Source organism: Phalaenopsis equestris, unplaced genomic scaffold, assembly GCF_001263595.1.
Source record: "Phalaenopsis equestris unplaced genomic scaffold, ASM126359v1 Scaffold000392, whole genome shotgun sequence".
In the NCBI taxonomy this organism is placed as follows: Eukaryota; Viridiplantae; Streptophyta; class Magnoliopsida; order Asparagales; family Orchidaceae; genus Phalaenopsis; species Phalaenopsis equestris.
The window spans coordinates 149,020-158,397 of NW_018164834.1; the positions used below are offsets into that span (position 1 = coordinate 149,020).

Here is a 9,378-nt window from a genome sequence, read left to right on the forward strand (position 1 = left end):
AAAAAAAATAAAAAAATAATAATAATAAGTGACATAAATTCAAGTTCGTATATGAAAAGCACTTCTATGAATAAAATTATGGCACTCATCCGTAAATTGACTCTCCATGGCCATGGTTCATGAATTAAAAATTTACCCCTTGCAAGCTTCATCAATGAAGGAAATTGTGTTTGCCTTGTATATTATTCTTCGTTTTCTTTCATGTGCTTCTCATTTTCTTATGAAATATGTCTTCTATATGTTCAAGAAATCATTAAATAAAGATTGTCATTTAAAATTATAAATTTAGGAGTCATATTCTTTGTAAAAAGCTTGGTGGCTTTCCTCTCCCCCAATCTATTGGTTAGGATAGGTTCTACTGCTATATTACTATTTCATCCTATTTGTTTGTTGTTTACCCTTCGCTTTCATCTCAGCTTGTATTTTTAATATTCCCCATCAATCCCTTCAACCCTTGCAAGAGAATTATCAATCTTTATAAGCCGTCCTTACATGCCTCAACACCTCTTAACATCTCCATTTCCTTATTTCTACCACCGCACCCCATCCGAAGCTCTACACGTCAACCCTTGAGCTCCAATCTACTTAGATCTCCACACAAACTAACCAAATCCACTTGAAACTTGGCCACTATTGAAAATCAACATTCCCCAAATATCCTTCACTCCAAAACACACCCAATACTTTATACTCCCTTGCGGCAAAAAAAACACCACTCACTGATCCTTCCGCTTCCAAGTCCACTCCCTCTTCTGCATCAATTGGTATCAAAGCTAATATGAACAAGTGTAAGAAGTCGCATCAACAAGGCTATGCCCAATTACTATCATCCTGATAATACTGGTAAAGTTCTCGCTTGTTTTTTTTTTATAATTGATGGTTATTCATAAGTACATACATAACCTTCGACTTTTTTTTATTTGTTATACACATCAAGTGATCTGATAGGTACTTTAATTTCAACGTGAACAATTTAAAATTCATGTCCCATCTTAAGCCTAAAGAAGACTTGAACAGATGAGGAATAACCTATCAAGGAAAGTGCTCTATATTCCAACTCCACCGAAAACCATCTCAGAAATCATATCAAAAACTATATAAAAAATCATATTAGAAGAAACATCTAATATTCATATCATTAAAAATTTCTTCGCCATCCCTACTCCATATATAGATTCTTCTGACTCTTCTGCATACACAATTTTCCAACAAGCTGTAGATGTTCTAAATAATCTTCCCATAATAATAAATATTTGCAAAGAATTTCATGATAATTATCCTGCAAGAGAAAATATTATTTTTTTGCAGGGTAAAGATATCTTACCTCAAGAAAAACATGCACAAGACTCGACTCTTCAAATAAGAGTTGATTTTAAGAGGGGGAGAGTTGATATAGCCGAGAATGTAATAAAAATTAAAAGGAAATACTAGATTGAATGGTTGGTCTCCTTATCTTCAACTTAAATTAATATATAAGGCTCAACATAATTATATTACTTTTATTTCATGTTGTTATTTTATTTTCAATGAATTGTAATTAAAAAGTAATACGGGTGTATTATTGATGTAAATGTGTACATGCAAACTAGTTCATTTTAAGTCTTCTCATATTAGCTCACTGCAAATCAACAAAGCATTCCAAGAAGTTGTCAGAATCGGCCATGAGAAGTCCAAAAAGCCATTCTCCGCATTCAAATGATTAGGGTTTATGCACTGAATTAGATTAAGGTACTACATTTCCAAAAAGTACATGTCTAAAGAAGATTTCAGCCAAAAGAGAACAAGAGTTGAGTTCTGTGAATTCGAACAACTTTTTCAAGCTTTTTTTTTTTTGAAGAAAACCATAGCCCCATCCATGGATTCTCCATATTGAAGATTCAGAATGAAGAATTCAGCCCACTCCAAGGTTCACGCATGAAGGAACATTGAGCCACTTATTTCTTAAATTCTCCCTACCTCTAGGGATTAAATATTTGAAATAAAAATTGGAGAGTAGTCATCTTCAAAAAAAAAAAATAAAAATAAAAAATAAAATAAAAAACTTGGTGACTATTTCCTTGAGATTAGCTTGGTGACTGTACTCTCTCTTCCTTTGTAGAGGTTGGTTTATCTTTTATTATATGACTATCCTACCTTCTTTGTTTATTCTTTTCCATTCATTTTCATCTCCGCTTGTGTTGTAGAGTTTTCTCATTCAAAGCCTTCAATCACCGTAAAAGAATTATCATTTTGTGTGAGCCCTCTTAAAACAATGCAGAATCTATCCTCCTGATGTTCTGAACCATTTACACAAAACAACATCCCTTGGCATTCATTTCTTCCTTTCCACTGCCTCACCACATACTAAGCTCATAGTTGAGCCCTCACCGTATATTAAGCCTCACACAGCAACCCTAAACTACACTCTAATAGACCTTCACACAAGCTATAGCCTAATTGCACTTGAGCCTTCTTACTACAAATCAAAAGTTAACTTATTAACTATCATGCACCCATACCACCCTATCAAAAACATTTTTCTCTACTACTTCCAATTTCCCGCTTCAAAAGCCTAATCACTTGTCTCTGTTGATTCTTGGATTCTATCTCACTAATTTGTATGCAGAGCTTGCAACTATATATGAACTATATATGAAAGTATCTTCTATAGGCTCTGTAAGACATGCTTTGAAGGTTTCCCTGAAATAACATCTATACTTAAGATTTCTTATGCAAATGAAGAAACAGGGCATATACTTGCCGTTAAGAGTTGTTAGAGTGTACATAAGAAAAAAGAGTATCTCTTGATTTTGAATTCTCTAAAGAATTCTTCAAAAATGGAGAATTACGATATTAGCGAGTAAAATTTGTTAAGTTCCTAGCTACCTTCTTGGTAAATGATATATTGGTGTGAGGCAATTATCAAATATTTTAGTGTTTTGGTGGGCTTCTTCTTTGTTGAGTGTGGGTGAATTTAGATTTGGGAAGTAATAGTGAGTGCTCCTTTCATTGTGTACACCACATATATCTCTATTGTGTTTCCAGTTGATCAAATATTTCGCCTCTTCCGCGAACACCATCTTATTTGACAATAAACCACGGAATCTCATTGTCTTGATTCTTTTTCTTCTCATCCTATTTTGTGCTTACTTTGTGTTACGTTGTGCATCATTCATGTTAATGCTTGTGCTATAAGTTAGATGCTTTCATTCCAACAAATTAGTATCATAGTGGGACTATTAGATATGATGAGGACAAAACTTGAGACCAATAAAAGTGGTGGCAATAGGCTTCATAGAACATATATATTTTTTATGATCAATTTTTTGTTTGGATAAAGTCTTCGAAGAAACAAACAAGGAATAATTATGATTCATATTGGAGCGTCTCATTTCAAGGAACCAAAAAAGGTTGACCTTGTGGATGCAAAAAAAAATTTAGGGGTAAATCAAGCACGAGATATAGGAAAAACTTTAGGAAAAATCTGGAAGAGTAGGTTTTCAGTGAAAAATCTATCGCAATGTCCAGTTGTATCACTGCAGCAATCAGGGTGAGTGGATAGCCACTATAGAGAAACAAATCTATGGTGACGAGCATTCTTATAATATTTAAAGATAGATCTTTATGTGCAATAAATGTGCTTTAAAGATCCATTTCAAGCTTTAAGAGCTGAAAATGCTTAGCTTGGAGGCTGGAAGATATCAGATAGGAGATCAAAATTTTGGAACAATATTATATAAAGGGAAATAAATATTATATTTGGTGTAATATAGTAAAAAGGGATGCCCAAAATATTCCCTTCATAATTAAAGAGAAATTGGACAGCTAGGATTTTATATCAAAATACTAAAAAAAAAAAAGGATGTGCACCAAAGAATATATGCAATCTTGGGTTTGAATACATGTTTACAATCTGTGATGCAAAGTAACTCTCACCTCAGATTTGCCCAAAAAGAGTAAAATGATGTGAAATGTCGTGCAATCTTGCAAGGTTCTTTGGTAACTTCTACTAAATTTGTGTGTAAAGATTGCAGATACATATATATGTATCTTCAGTAGGGATTCTAATTCATGCTCTGGAGACTTCAGAGATAAAACCTCATGGCTTAGAGTTTTAATTGTGATTGAAGAAGCAAAGCATAACCCCATGATTAAAGTTCATAGAAGTGCACGCGACGATAAGAATTCACAATATTAGATCAATTTCAATTTGGTATAAACTTTCAGCATTGACAAGCAACACAAACTAAGGCTCTCAGCGGTTTCACCTTGGTGATCAATATATTGGTGAGAGGTAATCATGTTGGAATTTAAAAATTTCATTGAGATTCTCCATTGTTCAGTATGGGTGAACCTGAGGTTTGAGAATGATCTGGAGTGCATTACTTTTATTTTGTGAATCACATTTGTAGCCTTTTTATTTCTAATGGATCAGATCTCTCTCCTTTCTCGTGGATTTAATCTTAATTGAAGCAAAACTACATCAATCTTGGAGCATGATTTGTCTGTTCTCTTTCTCCTTAGGGCTTTCATTTTAGTGCATCATATCTTGATCCTACTGTCTGCTTTGAGTTTCGTTATCTTGTTCCTATAGGACTGGGGTTTGATAAGGAATACAAATCTTTGTTTCATATGCATACTTAAATCAACCACGTTTCTATTACTGTTCTTAATCGCTCACAATGAAAAATTTTAAACATGCGGATTTCAGACTAGTGCAGATCTCAGCTCTATAATTCTGATCAAATTGATAACTCCAGAATACAAAACATGACCGAGCATCAACCATGGCTGAATTAAGGACGCCAATAAAAAAAAGAAAAACCTGAGAGAGTAACGCAAAATTGAAAGAATAAATGAGATTAAATTAATTTCAACTAAAATCTTCCCAGCGGCGTTCATATATCATGAGCATACTTAAAACCCCCTGCTAATACTCTTCAACTTCGAAACAAAAACCTTAGAAACAACCATAAAAACAACGATTAGAAATAATAACCGTTTTTTACCAAAACTATCAAACTTCGACAACTAACCTTCAACCTCAGCACAAAAACCATGGAAACACCTACATGCCTCCAAATATAGAAACCCAAAATCCATCCACTCTATGGTATATTAAAATCCTCCTCAACACAGAACATCTCAAAGTCCTAACCAGATTTCACCACATATCAAGAAACACCACAAATCATTAGGAACTCGTTTCTAGGTGGCCAGATTTAACACTTTTAAATCCTATGGATTGCTAAATCTAGGATTTATCAAATCCGGTAGTCCGGCGAATTTGGAAATTTAGCGAAAGAAGAAGGAATACCTGTAGATGCCTTCGCCCCGCAAACGCACGTCGCCAACTCCTTTATCCTCGAGGGTTTCGTAGGAGCTAAAGTGGTATTAAGACTTGGGTTTCGGAGAGCTGCGATCCCGTCGATGGCTATCTAGCAACCTCCCCTGGTCTTTGTCGGCGAGGGTTTCGGGAATTTGCAGGACGGCATGAGAGGAAAGACGATCGTATTCGTATATAAAAGGATAAATTAATTAAAATTAACTATACAAATTTACAATTTAAAATTTATTTAACTAATTAAAATCAATATGAATTCATCAATACATAGAAGTTAACAAATTTAAGTTTTTTTTATATTAAAAATGGTTAATTTAATAATTATTTAATAAGATATTTATTAAAATTTATTGATTACTGAGATATGATTATTTCAAACATTTATCAAAATTATTTATAGTATAATAAATAAAATTTAAATTGTTAAAAAAATGTGGTTAATTAAATTATAAGAATATATCAAATAAATTGGATATAGAAATGATATTAATTAATAACTGATATGTCATGAATGAATTTCAAACAACTGACACAAATCTCATAGCATGTTATTGATCTTAATGCATCTTGTTGAGCAAGAAATGTTTAAACTATAATAAAAAATTATCATGAAGTTTGATTTCAACAAACTTACGGTCAAGCTGACTGACTCAACAAGATAGACTCGATGATACCAAAATTAGTCCAATTGAGTCAATCAAGCCCCGATGAAGATGTTAAATCATGTTCGGAAGTTTTTCAAACACATTTTTAAGGTCAAATGAATGTTTAATCTGGTGAACTTATAGGCAATTCGGGTACCTAGATAAGACAAATCCAACGAACGCAAAATTGCTCAATTCTGACATCATTAAGCACTCGAATGTTCATCAAATGTTATCTGATCAAAAGAAACTCTTTGACCGAAAATTAGTTGCACTAGTAACTCTATAAATAGAACAATTCCCCTCTCTTGAAAGAGGGAAACTTGAAATCTTATGAGAGAGCTTAAGATCTGGGGAAGAGCTTGAAACTTTGAGGATGAGTTGAAATACAACATTTATTCTGTTGTCGTGATCACCACCAACCGCTACCGATCACTATCAATCGCTGCTCATTTATTGTGACAAGTTCCTCTGCGCATTAACATTGTAACTCAAGAGACTTTGTAATCATTTTCTGATAATGAGACGAGATGTTGTACTTTCAGTTTATAATGAATCTATTGAATTAGGTCAAGTCCCGTAGTTTTTTTTCTGCGGATTTTCCACATAAAAACTTCTGGTATCACTACTGTTTGTTTTATTTTTTCTAAATGTGTACTGAATTTTCATGCAAATGCTAAGATGATAATTTATTACTCCATCGTCGTGAATCTTTCTACCACACATCAATGAATAATTATCATGTTTTATTGTAGTTAATACAAATCAAACAAAAAAAAGTTCAATCAAACTGATATTACCTCACACAATTTGACTAAATAGAATTTTGTATTTATTTGAGCAAGTTATTGCTTGATTGAGGTTTCATCTCATTCTAGTCGTTGAATAGTAAAGTACTAATTAATGATTAATTAGCTTAATAATATTTTAACAAATGAATTTGAGTTCATAGGCTAATCACATGTTATAAGTGAAATATGAGCTCAAAAATGATTTTGTATTATTATTATTTTAGTTGAAAATTTAGGCGCACAATAAAATAATATTTTTCATTCACATAACACCGAATCAGACTGATGATATTTTTAGATTCTGTGATCTTTTATAATAATATTCAAATATTATTTTGATGATTCCTAAGCGTTGCCAAATATTTTAAACATGAAAATATTTAAAAGCCATGTTATGTATATTTTAAAATAAAAGATTCCTTATTGACCCTTTTAACAACATATACTTTTATTTAATAGATAACTTCTTTTGAGGGGAAAATATTTACGTGTGTAAGACGCAATGCGTACGTCGGGAGGATATATGGGGTTATATCTGCGTTATATCCTCTACAAATAACCCACCTATAACCTACAAATATGTTCTTAGCTTCTGTAGTTTCAATAGTTACATGTCAGTTACAGAGATGTTACAAGAGGGTATAATGCGGATATAATCTCCTGTACCCTCTGAATAACATTTAAAATACGCAGCGCTGCGTACGTCTTACGTACGCAAATATTTTCCATTTTGAATAGCTCATTTATAAATTTCTTTTTTTTTCTCAAAAAAGAGCTCAAAGCACGCAATCGAAGTGTTAAGACATTTTGATTAATGCTAAACTTCTTTTTTTTTTTTAATATTTGAGTTTAATTAATAGGCATATTTTTTTTTTAGTTTATTCAAATCATGATAGTTGAGTAGTCTTAGATTATTTATGGGATATAGTGAAATATGTTAGTTCAGACATAGCAAGCTAAGTAGATGTAACCTAGCTCAAGGTATTATCAAGTACTAGTTCACAATGACTATTGTTGTTTGTTTAAAGTGAAGAAGCATTGGCTTGAACTTTTTCGTTGCTGAATTTAGATATGAGTTAGACTATGAACACAATGTGGCTGAGAAGAAATTGATGATACGAAAAAAAAAGAAAGCTTGTTTATGTACTTGTGCTAAAAATTTTGTGGCGGTAGATTAATGAATTATTGTCTCAGCATTATGTGAGAATTCAGAACACACTCATGTCAAAAAAAAAATAGTAATGATACCAGAAGTTTTTGTGTAGAAAACCTGTAAAGAAAAAAAAAAACATGGGGTTTGGTTTGATAGTAAGAATCCAATATAGGTTGATGATTACAGAGACCACTTGTCCCATAGACGGAAATGATTACTAGGTTTTCAAAGTTATAATGTCGACTGACAACATGGATCAGTGGTGGTCGGTGGTGATTGGTGGTGATCGATGACGGTCAGCGGTGGTAGACGACAATAGTAGTGTTCGATGACATTCAATAGTTGTTGGCAGCGGTCAGCAGAGGTCGACGGTGGTTGACGGTGATCAACGGAGATCGATGGTGGTTGGCAATGGATACGGTAATCGACGGGCGTCGAAGACGATCGAATGTGGCCGACGAAAGTTAGTAGTGGTCGACAGCGATCGACGATGGTTGACAATGCCAGAGGTGGTTGTAAACTTTAATTCCTTCTCAAAACTTGAGTTTTCTCTCACGTCTCAAGCTTCGCCTCTCATGAGAGGAGTTGGACTCTATTTATAGTTTTCTGAGTGTAATTAATGCAAAAAATATGAGCTACTTTGATTGGATGGTCCTTAGAGTTTCATTTGATCGAATGACGTTTGATAAATATTTGAGTGCCTTAACAATGCCGGAATTCAACAATCTTCACCTCGTTGCATTCGTCTTATCGAGCCACTCGATTCAACTGTAGGTTTGCTCTGAAAAACTTTCGAGAGTGGTTTAAAGACTTGATTTGACTCGGATTGGACTAATTTTTGTAACATTGGGTTGTTCTTGCCGAGTCTATCAATTAGACAATAAGTTAGTAACAATGATTACCACACGACACTGGTCAACTTTTTATCATTATGATTTTATTTTTTTATATAAAAATATCTAAAAAAATTATTAAAACTGTTAATTCCTGTTCTTAAAAAAAAATATTACTTCTTGCTTCAGTTCTGACAGTTTATCGGTTGGCCACTGCCAATTACGATAAGACAATAAATAGTTTAAATATTGAATAATGTTGAAATTGGGGGTGTAGCTCATATGGTAGAGCGCTCGCTTCGCATGCGAGAGGCACGGGGTTCGATTCCCCGCACCTCCAATTCATTAGTATTATTTTTTCGCCTAATAAAATAAAAGGACGTTGCAGTTTCTTGAATTTTTAGCTTTATAAAAGAAGGAATATTAAAACACTGAATTATTATTATTTTTACCGAGTTGACCAAGATGGTTATATTTCGTTTTTTTTTTTCATTTTTTTTCATTTTTTTTCAAAAAAATACAGTGAGAATCTCCATTTTGCAATTTGAGATGGCTAAATGCCGTGCTGCAAAAATCTAATCTTTCTAAAAAATTATAATAACCACCATAACTAGGGCTGTCAAAACGGCTTGTT

General features: G+C 33.1%; 1 protein-coding gene and 1 non-coding gene across 4 annotated transcripts in view; one reads left to right on the forward strand and one right to left on the reverse strand.

Moving 5' to 3' along the window:
- Positions 1–5,463, reverse strand: part of LOC110026677 (dnaJ homolog subfamily C member 2-like) — an 18,279-nt gene extending 12,816 nt beyond the window's left edge. For all 3 annotated transcript variants that reach the window (XR_002294235.1, XR_002294236.1, XM_020727716.1), the window contains exon 1: positions 5,297–5,463. The gene's annotated coding sequence lies outside the window, so the exon portion shown is untranslated. The remainder of the gene's footprint in view (positions 1–5,296) is intronic.
- A 3,548-nt stretch (positions 5,464–9,011) lies between these two features.
- TRNAA-CGC lies at positions 9,012–9,084 on the forward strand. The gene has a single exon. It is a non-coding gene; the product is annotated as a tRNA-Ala (tRNA).
- The last annotated feature ends 294 nt before the right edge of the window (positions 9,085–9,378 follow it).